General features: G+C 43.8%; 1 protein-coding gene across 1 annotated transcript in view; it reads right to left on the bottom strand.

Annotated features, from left to right (window-relative positions):
- The window catches only part of acer3 (alkaline ceramidase 3), a 202575-nt gene that overhangs the window by 168614 nt on the left and 20802 nt on the right, over positions 1–13159 (bottom strand). The window lies entirely within an intron of this gene.

The following is a 13159-nucleotide window of genomic DNA, read 5'->3' as shown; positions in this document are numbered from 1 at the left end:
ATTGACAGCTGCTAACGATGAAGCAAGTAAATTCAGAGATATTCAAGAGATCAGACTTGGAGGAGCGCAGATTATCTCGAAGGATTGCAGGGATGGAGAAGATAACAGAGCTGGGGAGTGATGTCATGGAGGGATTTACAAACAACGAAAATCAAGAGCCACTGTAGGTCAGTGAGCACAAAGGTGATGGGCAAACTGGATTTGGTATGAGTTAGGACACATGCAGAGTTTTGGGTGACCTCAAGTTTACAGAGGGAAGAACGTGAGAGGCCAACCAGGAGTGACTGTCCCAATAGCCTTGTAATATTTTCTTCTCAGAAGGCTGAAAATCCCTATCTTCACTCTCTGGCACACACTGAACTCTCTCCTCTATCTTTTCTCTGTGTCTGTTTCCCTGGGCCACTGTTGCTAAGCAACAGTAAATTTTTGTCTACTTTGTGTTTTCCTCCCCACAATGACAAAACTTTTAACCCATCTCTTTACCTTCAGGGGTTATAAACCCTCATTAAAATGTTTATATACAAACAAACCCAAAAGACCTGACCTTTCAGTCAGGAATCTATTCAGACTTCTCAGCACCAAAGTGTACAAACAAAACCAAAATGAAACTGGAGCCCTTTTTACCTTATTTTACACACAAATATATATATATATTCAACTCAAAAATTATACATTGTTCCTAACACAGTGAAGACATTGGAGGGGGTGGCATGGTCAATCGTGACAACAGTTCCACGACAAGTCGATGGGGCTGAGGAGAGATCATTTAAGTTTGTGTCAAGATGTCAGTTGTGAGTTTCAGAAGAGCCATTTTAGTACTGCAAGAAGAGAAAAAAAAAGTGGAAATAGAAGTGACGGATTCAGGTCGGAGAAGCAGCCAAAACTCAACTTGCATAGTCCGGGTTACATAGCAATTATTAGGATGTATACATTCTAATAAATAGGGAGTGTCTGGAAACACTTCCTCGTGTAAGGACAACAGCAAGTTGTTTCCAATACTTTTTCTTTCCCATAACTTATTTCTTGAAGTTATAGAACTCCAACAAATTGCAAGGAAATGTTAAAAAAATAAGCATATTAAAAAATGTGAAGAGACAGTTATTTCAATTGAGACACCTGCAAATAAACTCCATGAAATTACTGGATTTCTTTATCTCAGATTTAAAAGAAAGATTTATTTAGTTTTAATTTTCTGTGCTAAATTTCTAATATCCCTAAATCGTTATATGTCTGTTACTTCGGAATACGCATTGAAAACATGTCATTTTAATGATTGATTGAAACTTAATTTTTTTGGTGAGTTCTGGTATAAGATCTGCCAGACCTGACTGTTAGTCTGGCATTTATAGTTCTTATACCAACGAGCCTAGTTAATAATGCCAATGAAATTTATGGCAAAGCAGTTCTAACTTGGTACAAAAGCAAAACACTTAAGATGCTGGCAATTTAAAATAAATTCTGGAACAGCAGTTCCAGCAACATCTGTGGAGAGCCAAACAATTGACGTTCCTGCTCAGTGGCCTTTTAGCTTCGGAAAGGTAATTAACCTAAAAAGTTAATTGTCATTTCTCACCACACATGCTGCTCAACCTGATGCTGAGTGTTTCCAGCATTTTCGGATTCATTCCCCTTTGGTCACTGGGCATTGCTGAGGCCAACCCCAGTGTACTGCGTTCAGTTTTAGTCTCCTCACTCAAAGGAGAACATACTTGTAGAAGAGAGAGCATAACAAAGGCTCACTTAAATTGTTCCTGAGTTGAGGGGATTGTCCTATGAAGGTCAGCATTAAATCATGACCTATTCAAAGTATATGAGGAACCTACAATGGCTGAAAAAGTAGTTTGATAAGTATCAGAAAACCATTATCATCAAATTAAAATAGACAAAAAAGTGACCAAGTGAAGGAATTACACAAAATGGATCAAATGAGGGGCCAACAATTAAAACTGTAGATGTAGATGCAGTCAGATTCTTTCTCAACACCTAAAAAAAAAATCTCAATACTCACAGCTCCATTCAGAAATTTCTAATACAGAGAAGAGACTTGCATTTATATGGCTGCATATATTGACACCACCATTCTCAGAAAGAGTAGGGATTGGCTAATTTCCCCAGTCAATGAGGCCTTGAGACTGCTGTAAGTGACTGGGATTGATTTGATGTACATCATTTGCATTACATAACTATCCTCCCATTCGCTGTATTTTGCTGGAGAAATCACCCTGCTTCTATGGGGAAAAGTTGCTGCAGTTGCAGTCATGGGTTCTTTCTGCTGCAGAACATAGAGTTTATCTATAAAAAAGAGCCTCTGAGTAAAATTTGTTTGCTTTGCTAAATAAATAAACAAACTTTCTCTGCTCCAAGTCCTGCCCTATCTCCAACTAATTGACAGGCATAGTAGTGTCAATAGGTAGACTCCTTTTTTTTATATACAGCTTTCTTACAAACTTCAGGAATTCTCCAAAGGGCTTCACAATGATTGACGGAATGTGCAGATTTAAGTTACAGTACTTCACCATTACAGCAAATATCTATGCCCTCGTTCCTTTGTTAACATTTACTGAGCTTAATGTGATTTTCAGGTTGTATTTATTTCTGTGTGGCAATTTCTAAGCACTAATATACATAAGAAATAGGAGGAGTAGACCATTCAGTCCCTTGAGCCTGCTCAGCCATTCAATACGACCATGGCTAATCTTCTACATCAACTCCACTTTCCCACCCTGTTCCATATCGTTTGATTCCCCGAGACACAAAAAATCTGACTCTTTCAACCTTGAACGTAATCAACAACTGAGCAAACACAATCCTCTGGGGTAGACAGTTTCAAAGATTCACAACTCTGAGTGAAGAATTTTCTCCTCATCATAGTCCTAAAGGACGATCCCTTACCCTGAGGCTGTGCCCGTGTTCTCGATCCCTCAGCCAGCTAAAATAACCTCTCACTGTCTACCCTGTCAAGTTCCTTCAGGAGCTTATATGTTTCAATGAGATCACCTATCGTTCTTCTGCACTCCTGAGAGTATATGCCCAATTTACTCAGCCTCTTATCATTGTTCAAGCCTCTCGTCCCACAAACTAATCTCGTAAACCTTCACTGTACTACCTCCAACACAAATATATCCTTCCTTAGATACAGAAATCAAAACCATGCACAGTACTTTTAGCTACATAATAATTATGCCACAAAGATCAGCAGCAGTTCCTAGGTAAAAATTATGGTTCCAGCTAGGGCTAACTGGTGCTGAGAATGAATGCACAGCTATGTTCTGTGGCTTGCTCTATCTCTCCCCTCCCCAAAGTGCAGAGTCTCCCTGGGGTATGGTTCCAACCAACATCCCCACATGTGCCCACTGCAGTAGGAGTCAATGGGTAGCAATCAGGAATGAGAATTTTTCTCCCTCCTTGTCCATTTGGACCAACTGCAGTGCCCCACTTGGTACGCTAGCTGAGATCAGCTAATTCTGCATACAGGGGTAAAGATCAGACAGGGCCTGATTCAATACTACTCTGTCAGAGGTGGTCACGAGGATCCAGAGGCATGCTTTTTCCAATTGCATTACTTTGAAAATTTGTTAAATGGCACTATTGTTCTGCAGGGAACAGTTGGCTAGAAAATCCGACACCCACATAAAACACAAAACAATCAATAGCCTTAGCTGCAACATGAAAAATTCAATACTTTCCACAATAAAGTATATGCCCACCACTGCTTCAAGTTTTGAGAAAAGATTCACTGTTTGCCAGATTAAATTTCAAAAGTGCAGATATTTCCTGCAGACCTTCCCCAGCAGTAACTTCAAATTCCACTTGCAGTGGCAACACGAATATAAATGGTTGATACTTTGGAATCAACGTTAATAGCTACCTACATTAACTATAAGGACATAATTTGATGTAGCGGGGCAATTGACCCTGGAAGAGAGAAGACAGAGAGGTGACCTGATAAAGGTTTTTAAAATTATGAAAGGGTTTGATGGGATAATCAGAGAGAATCACAGACACAGCGCATCATACAGCACCTGCTGTGCTGTGCAGCCATTCAGCCATGCAGACTGTACCAACGTGGGAGAGTCCAAAACTAGAAGCCATAAATAAGATAGTCACTAATAAACCCAAATAGGGAATTTAGGAGAAACTTATTTTACCCAAAGCGTGGCAAGAATATGGAACTTACTACTACATGGAGTGGTTGAGGCGCACAACATAAAATACATTTAAGGGGAAGCTAGATAAACACAAGGGAGGAGGGAATAGAGGGATATAGAGGTAGGATGAGATGAAGCAGCATTGGAGAAGGCTCGGGTGCAATCTAAACTCCAGCATGCACCTGTTGGGCCAAAAAACCTGATTCTGTGCTGCAAAATCTATATGGGCAGATTCCTCCTTATAACAAGTACCTACTAATTTAGCTGAACTGTTGTTCCACTTCAAACACATCTTAGTTGTAGCATTTCTAGTACTAATGAAACATTTTGTTTCCTCTTTCCAGCCAAACACTTCCCTCAACCCCTTCAACATTTAACTCTTTATAAAGATGCCAAGTTCAACCAAGACTTCAACGCCATTCCCATATCTGGAGGAGGCAGGGGTGTGAGGTGGGGCAAGTTACAATAAGCTTATTGGTAGAAGGATCAGGATGAAACAAATCTCCAATCTCCAGTACTCTAAACATCTTTGTTTTTGACATTTCTGCAGCTTGGCAGGAGATTAACACACAAGTCATTGACATTGCTAAAACCAATTCTCTTGTCACAATAGCAGAACTTTCCCCATCTCTTTCCCAATTTTACTTCAACAACATGCTCATTTCTCCTCTCAAGTGTCAACCGTGGCTTAGACGGTAGCATTCTGCCCAGTCAGATGGCCGTGGGTTAAAGCCCACTCCAGAAACTCGAGCACAAAATTGGGCTGACACTTCCAGTCCAGCACTGAGGAAATGCTGCATGTTGGAATGCCACCTTTCAGATGAGATGTTGAGCCGAGGTTCAGCCTTCCCTTTTACTTGGACAGAAAAGATCCCATGGCGCGATGGCAAAAAGAACAGAGAAGCAGGAGCTGCTCCATGTTTCCTACATTACACCAGTGATTACACTTCAAAAGACTGTGAAGCACTTCAGGATGTCCTGAGGTGGTGAAAAATGCAGTATAAATGGAAGCTCTTTCTTTTGTCACTTTTTCCTCCTAAGCTGCAATTGCTTCTCACTGCTCGAGGCTCAAGGAGAATCCTCTTTTCTCACCAATCGTTCACTTTCTGTTTCAGTACAACTATATGCTTTGACCTTCCAAACTTGGGTTATCCATTTTGACCTACTTAACAGCAAGGTAGAGTACTTGTATTTACACATGTTACTAGCACCGTGACAAATTGGAAGCAATGACTATAAAGTACCGCATCTGTTTTGATTGTAGACCAGACCCCGAAGTTTTTGATAAAATCCGGTTAGGGACCAATAACATTTTGCTTAAAGTAGACAAAATTTGAGATTCAAGACACTTGCTATGAGAATAAAGCCACAAGATTCTACGGGTTTTGAACAAACAAAAATAAACTTTACTATACAAGGTCAAAAAGATAAAATAAACTTTAGTAAACAGGGTCAAAAATATAAAACAATTTACAATACCTATCTTAGATGCTAAGGGTTAATATGAGATACATATGAATTAACAGGCAAACTGCAATCAAACACACCACACTGCACAATAAATGGGAGATGCAACCAAGACAGATCCCACGGATTTCTCAGCAACCCACCCAGACGTCAGCAAACACAGTCAACTAATCTCATTAAAACTCCCTCACTAGGGACTCCAAACCTTTCACTTTCAAGGATCAAACCTCAGAATCCCCTCAAAGCTGCTCCAAGTCAGAGTGCCTCAATGACTGCACACCTCCCCGGTTTCAATCTCGTCTCCCGAGATCCCAACCCCCTGGATTTCCAAGTCCATATTCCAGCCTTTATTTCCTGGTGCAATTTTAGCCCTTTAACAGCCAGCTAGCTTCACTAGGCTGGCACTGCCCCTGGATTTCACCAAGCTATAAACCTATAAATGACTTCCAGGGCTTCTTCTGAGCTCAAACTCTTTCCACCATGGAGCCAGTGACCTTCTGTCACCCTCTCAGCTCCCCAGGACATCTCCTGAGCCCTAACTGAACAGAGCCAGCTAATGGCAATACTCTTGCTAACTGGAGCCTGCCGACAGCGCCTCCTTTTGGGTATGGCCTTTTCCCCTTCTCCAGAACTCCCCCAACAGACAGATAAATTAAAACCCTAGAATTTCTTAAGCTACACCCAGCGACATAGCCTTCCAAGGCTCACCGAATGCTTTTAAATTAATTGTAGCTTTATCTCCCAAAACAAACTACTCTCTGGCTGCATTCCTCTGCAAGCAATGTAGACACCTTGGGCAGAATTTTCCCTTCCTGAGACTAAGTGCAGTGGCAGGCGGGTTTCGCAGTACATTTTCCACTGGATGGCATGGTGGGAAAACGTTCCAGATTTCACAGTCGGGAGCTCATTAATTATGCAACGGCAAATAGCTCTCCGAATCACATGGCAGGGCAAGCAGTGATTCATCCGCTCCATTGTTACCTAATGGGGTTGAAGGTCTGGGTGCCATATTTAAATGCCACCCAATCACACAAATTCCTCTCAGCAGCCCAGCTGTGTGCGGGAAACTTCTTGAAATGGCTCCAAAGTAAAAAGCTGCTCCCAGGTTCAGCAATGATTTCCTTGAGGCCCTCATCTATCACGGCAATAATCATGGGTGATTTTAATATGCATATAGACTGGACTAATCAAATCGTCAAGGGTAGCCTTGAGGGAGAGTTCATAAGTGTGTATTAGAGATTGTTTCTTGGAGAAATATGTTATGGAACCAACCAGGGAGCCGGCTATTCTGGATTTGGTTGTGTGTAATGAGATGGGATTAATTAATGATTTTAGAAAAGGATCCTCGAGGGAAGAGTGATCATAGCATGAAAGAATTTCAAGTTCAGTTTGAGAGCAAGAAACTTGGAGTCCCACACTAATGTTCTGGAGTTAAACAAAGGTAACTACATAGATATGAGGGCAGATTTAGCCCGAGTGGACTGGGCAGGAAGACTACAAGGTAGGACAGTTGATGAATAGTGGCAGATATTTAAGGAGATATTCATTTCCTCCCAAGTAAAATATATTCCAATGAGGATGAAAGATGGTAAAAGGGGGAAAAAGCATCCATGGCTAAGCAAGGAAGTTAAAGATAACTTAAAGGCAAAAACTAAGGCATACCAAATTGCAACGGTCAGTGGCAGGCTGGAAGATTGGGAAACTTTTAAAGATCAACAAAGGGTTACTAAAAAAATAATAAAGCGAGCAAAGGTAAATTATGAAAGAAAATTAGCGCATAATATAAAAACTGATAGCAAAAGCTTCTACAAGTATATAAAAGGACAGAGAGTAGCTAAAGTGAATGTTGTTCCCTTGGAAGACGAGACTGGGGAGTTAATAGTGGGGAACGTAGAAATGGCAGAGACGCTTAATCAATATTTTGCCTCAGTTTTCACAGTGGAGGACACTAGTACCACCCCAATAGTAACAGGCAGTGCAGAAGATATAGAGGAGGAACTTAGAACAATCACCAACACTAGAGAAAAAGTACTGAGAAAACTACTGGGATTAAAGGATGACAAGTTCCCAGGACCTGATGGCCTACATCCCAGGGTCTTAAAGGAAGTGGCAGCGGAAATAGTGGATGCATTGGCTATAATATTCCAAAATTCTCTGGATTCTGGAAAGGTTCCAGTGGATTGGAAAAATGCTAATATAGTGCCCTTATTCAAAAGGCGGGGGGCAGAAGGTAGGAAACTATAGACCAGTTAGTTTAACGTGTGTCATTGGGAAATTGTTGAAATTCATTATTAAGGAAGTAGTAATGGGACATTTAGAAAGTCAAAATGCAATCCATCAGAGTCAGCATGGTTTTATGAAGAGTAAATCTTGTTTGACTAATTTGCTAGAGTTCTTTGAAAAGATGTGACAAGCAAAGTGGATAATGGGGATCCTGTAGATGTAGTATATCTGGACTTCCAGAAGGCCTTTGATAAGGTGTCGCACAAAAGGTTAATGCACAAGATAAGATTACATGGAGTTAAGGGTAATATATTAGCTTGGATAGAGGATTGGCTAACCAACAGAAAGCAGAGAGTTGGGATAAATGGGTCTTTTTCTGGATGGCAAGGTGTAACTAGTGGGGTGCCACAGGGTTCGGTCCTTGGGCCCCAACTATTTACAATCTATATTAATGACTTGGATTCAGGGGTAGAAGGTACTGTAGCTAAATTTGCAGATGACACCAAAATAGGTGTGAAAGTAAGTTGCAGTGAAGAAACAAGAAATTTACAAATGAATGTGAACAGGTTAGGTGAATGGGCCAAAATTTGGCAGATTGTGAGGTTATCCATTTTGGTCGGAAGATTAAAAAGGCAACTTATTATTTAAACGGAGAGAAACTTCAGAATGCTTCAGTGCAGAGGGATCTGGGTGTCCTCGTGCATGAATCGCTGAAAGCTAGTATGCAGGTACAGCAGGTAATAAGGAAGGCAAATGGAATTTTGGCATTTATTGCTAAAGGAATAGAGTATAAAAATAGAGAAGTGTTGTTACAACTGTACAAGGCATTGGTGAGAGCGCATCTGGAGTACTGTGGAGTACAGTTTTGGTCCCCTTACTCGAGGAAGGATGTAGTTGCGCTGGAGGCGTTTCAGAGGAGGATCACTAGATTGATTCCAGAGATGTGGGGCTTGTCTTATGAGGAGAGATTGAGCAGTTTAAGCCTATACTCGCTCGAGTTTAGAAGGATGAGAGGAGATCTAATTGAGGTATATAAGATGCTAAAGGGGATAGACAAAGTAGACGTGGAGCGGATGTTTCCCCTTGTGGGGCATTCTAGAACGAGAGGCCATAGTTTTAGGCTAAGGGGTGGTAGATTTAAATCAGAGATGAGGAGGAATTACTTTTCTCAAAGGGACGTGAATCTGTGGAATTCACTACCTCAGAGCGCAGTGGATGCCAGGACGCTGAATAAATTTGAGGAGATAGACAGATTTTTAATTAATAATGGGTTGAAAGGTTATGGGGAGAGGGCGAGAAATTGGAGTTGAGGCCAAAATGAGATCAGCCATGATCGTAACGAATGGCAGGGCAGGCTCGAAGGGCTGAATTGCCTGCTCCTAGTTCTTATGTTCATCGATGGAGTCCGCCAGCACCGGGATGTTCTCTACACGAGGGATGGCTCCAGGAGACCTACCAGCCTCACCTTGCCGGACTGGGAGCCAGTTGCAAGAGAGAGATCAACTCATCGGGCACCTGCCCGAGAAACGCCATCCAGTACAGGAACAGGATGAATGATCTCATCCGCTCCACCAAGATAAGTCAGCCTTCAGCTCATTCCAATCTCATGCTCTCACAATGGCATTATGCACTATGCACAACAGGGTTACATTGCTCAGGTATCTCACACAATATTAGCGGTGGAGACATCAGCACTAATTGTCTCACGGACATTTTAACATCACCAGTATCTCATCCATCATGCTGCACAAACTCAATCCTCAGCCCTTACTGGGGAGGGCTCAGCACACGCAACAGGCAAGCATGCTTCTGCAACCTCTCCTCCATCTCTTCTCATCACGTTCCATTCCATTTATCTTCATGCAGGCCAAGCTCACCCACAACTGGAGAGTGATATCCCAGACGGGGGGGGAACAGATGTCCAGGAGCTGTCCCACTTTGAGGAGGATGCCACCAGGCTGGCAGGTGAAGACGAAAGGTCACTCCTGTAAGGAAGGAGCGATCGGCCTCTCCCAGCAAGCCAGTATAGGCGAGCCCTCCAATGAGGTGATCACATCCTGATAATCATAAAAACATAGGAAATAGGAACAGGAGTAGACCATTCGGCCCCTTGAACCTGCTCCGCATTCAATAAGATCATGGCTGATCTTCTCGTATTTCAATTTCCACATTCCCATCTACCCGATAACCTTTGATTCCCTTGCCTAACAAGGATCTATCTACCTCTGCCTTAAAAATATTCAATGACCCCACCTCCACCACAACCTGAGGCACAGAATTCCAAAGTTGCACAACCCTCAGAAAAAAATTCTCATCTCTGTCCTAAAGGGGCGACCTCTAATTTTTTTTTAAAAATTATGTTTCTGATAATCATAGTGAGCGACATGCAATGTTGCTTATGACCTAAATCCATCTTCTCTCTCTTACAGGCACCAGCATGCCCAGACAGACCACCAGAGCTACCATAAGCCCCAGCTCCAGCCCCCAGGCTACCTCAGAGGAAGATGCATCAGATGAAGACCCATCATTGCATTCACCTGCACCAGCGCAGAGACACACAACCCAGTGGTTCATGGACCTAGATTAGGCTCAAGGTCACATTCTGGGAACACCCATTGACACGTCTCCACAGAAATCAGGGGCAATGACAGCCCAGGACTCTGGCCCTCGGAGGGCTGCTGGAGATCAGGCACCTGCTGAGCCCTTGTCAGATGATGAGTCTCTGCAAGAAGCTGTCTCTAACATGGAGATGAAATGACAGGCAGCAGAAAATCAAGTGGCGTTGCGAGAGGCAGTCAGCAGACTTCAGCGAAGGATGGAGGAGTCCGTCTGCGTTCTGTATGATTTTGTGGCTCTGACATGCGAGCGCCTCGAGGTCTTCATGGAAAGGGTGGCAGCCATCTTGGAAAGCAGATCCTGCCGGATTAGTGCTCGGATCTGCACTCCATTGCCATAGGCGTTGATGAGATCCATTGGTGAGATCCATCAGTGATTTGGGGGGGGACGGGGGGCACCTTGACCTCCCTCCAGGAGCACCTTCTACTCTGAGTCACACACAGGGAGGACCACCAGCAGCTGGAGACCACGGGGCCATCCACACAGGTGACTCCAAGAGTGTCCAGCCAATCCCAACCCCATCACCTGTACAAGCAGAGGAGGTTGCACCTGCCCAAGCAGAGGAAGGTGCACCTGCCCCACACAGGACACCCAGAGCAGGCCCTCCAGGTCTCAGCCCCCTTGAGGACACCTGCCAAAGTCATCAAAGACAAAAGCGCATAGCAGTCAGCAAGCTTCCTCCACCTCTGCTGCGGTTGCCAGGGATGCACCAAGTCAGAGATAGGGTTAGAAAAAGTAAGAAACTTTGACATCACTTCTGGGTCACAAGTGTTCAATCACTGTATATATCACCTTTGTAAATATGTGCTCATGAGAATAGTCTTGTCATTTGAAATATATGCATCTATGTGTCCTCTTATTGCAAGAGGTAAGCTATGCTCCCACACAGTGGGAGCCCCCTTTGAGTCTCACATTCACGTGATATGTAGTGGAGTCATGATAGTTACTGGACCCTTGTGTTATGTCAGGAAGATGTATCAAACTCTTTACCGAAAGTGTTTTCAAAATGCATCAGTAACCTCTACTCCTTGCAAGGCAACATGGAGTTAGGTGTGCTCAATGGCCTTGGAGGATTAGCTGTAATTGTTTCTCAAGAAGAGATGGCTGTCTTCACTGGTAGTGCCAAAGCATAGGACCTGCAGCCTCGATGGCCTCTCCAACCATGCGTGCATCTCAGTGTCCGTTAAAAGTTTCCCATTAAGGTGGCGACAACTGCAACAAATCCTTTGACACAGCATTTGTGTTGTGCTGACTTTCACTTCCCAGAGCACAAGGATACAGGATTCGCTGCTGATCTTTGCAAAGATTAGGGCCTGGTAAATCATGAGTGTTGAAGGTCCAAGCCCGAATGCTGAACTTTCTCTCGATGTTACTGGTTGTAAAGGCCTTTCAGTGCACTGACATGGCACTAAGGGACAGAAGGAATGTGGGTGTGTCCCGTTGTCTGCACTTTACTCATCCTGGAATCTTGTGGCTATCAGTGAGCACAGGCACGTCTTCCATGTTGTGCTTCTTCAATGGCACCCTCACGTGGAAGCTGACCCTCATCTCCTTCAGGTTACTGCCCCTGCAGCTCTTCTTCATCCAAGGAGCTCTCAGCCTCCCCCATGTGTCCCTCTGGCAAGGGATCCCCCCTTTGAAGCGCCAGGCTGTGAAGGATACAACAGGCCATGACTATGTGGGACACCCTCTGTAGAGAGTACTGCAGAGCCCTACCTGAGTGGTCCAAACATTGGAAGTGCATCTTCAGGATGACAATGGCCTGCTTCATGATGGAACTTATCTGCCACGTTGTATCTCTCCTCCGAGGCACTGTAAGGACAACACCCATCGTTTGAGCTGGTATTGCTCATCCCCAAGCAGCCAGCCCTGTAATCGTTGAGGGCCTTAGAATATGTGAGGCACCTGGGAGTGGCTCAGGATGTATGAGTAATGGAAACTCCCAGGATACATGCATGATGTTCTTCTGATGATCGTACAGCCGAACGTTAATGAACATCAGGCGCTGCTGCCATGGAGCTCTCAAAGCCACATGTGTGCAATGGAATGTGCCCTGTACTTTAGGGAAGCCTGAGTTAGCTGCAAACCCCAGAAACCTAGCAGCCTGGCTAGCTTCATCGAGTGTGAAATCCAGATAAGGATGAGCCTTATTGTAGAGGGCACCTGCAACATCTTTCATACATTTGTGTGTTGAGGACTGTGAGATGCTGCATAGGTTCCCTGTAGATCCCTGGAATGATCCACAGGCAAAAAAAATTGAGCACAGCGTTGATGTCCTCCCAGTCCATGGGGCATTAGATCCCCCTGCAGAATGCGGTAGATATGATCCACCTCATCTCTTGACAAGCGCAGACATGCACGGCATCGTCTTTCGCTCATCTCCAGATAGGAAAGTCTTCTTCGGTAGACAGTTGGTCGTGCAAGTCGCTTAAGTTGGATGAGTCTAACATTCTCATCATCTGGGTCCTACTGTGACTCCCCTGCAGCATGGATCTCAGGCTGGGCCTCCTTTCAAAGCTGCCCTAGGTGGCGCCAGGCCCTTTTCCTCAATCGGATCACTGCCATTAAGGCAGCAGCATTGAGTGCAGGCTTCATTATTCAATCCTCCTCCTCCCTGTGGACTAATAGATGCAACAGATTAAATAATACTGGGCAAATATAGTAGGCCTCCCACTCACAAACAGAAAACCACTGTCATGCCCTAG

Source organism: Cetorhinus maximus, chromosome 7 (genome assembly GCF_964194155.1).
Source record: "Cetorhinus maximus chromosome 7, sCetMax3.hap1.1, whole genome shotgun sequence".
In the NCBI taxonomy this organism is placed as follows: Eukaryota; Metazoa; Chordata; class Chondrichthyes; order Lamniformes; family Cetorhinidae; genus Cetorhinus; species Cetorhinus maximus.
Note: the sequence above shows the minus strand (reverse complement) of the source record. Positions and strands in the feature narration are given on the sequence as shown.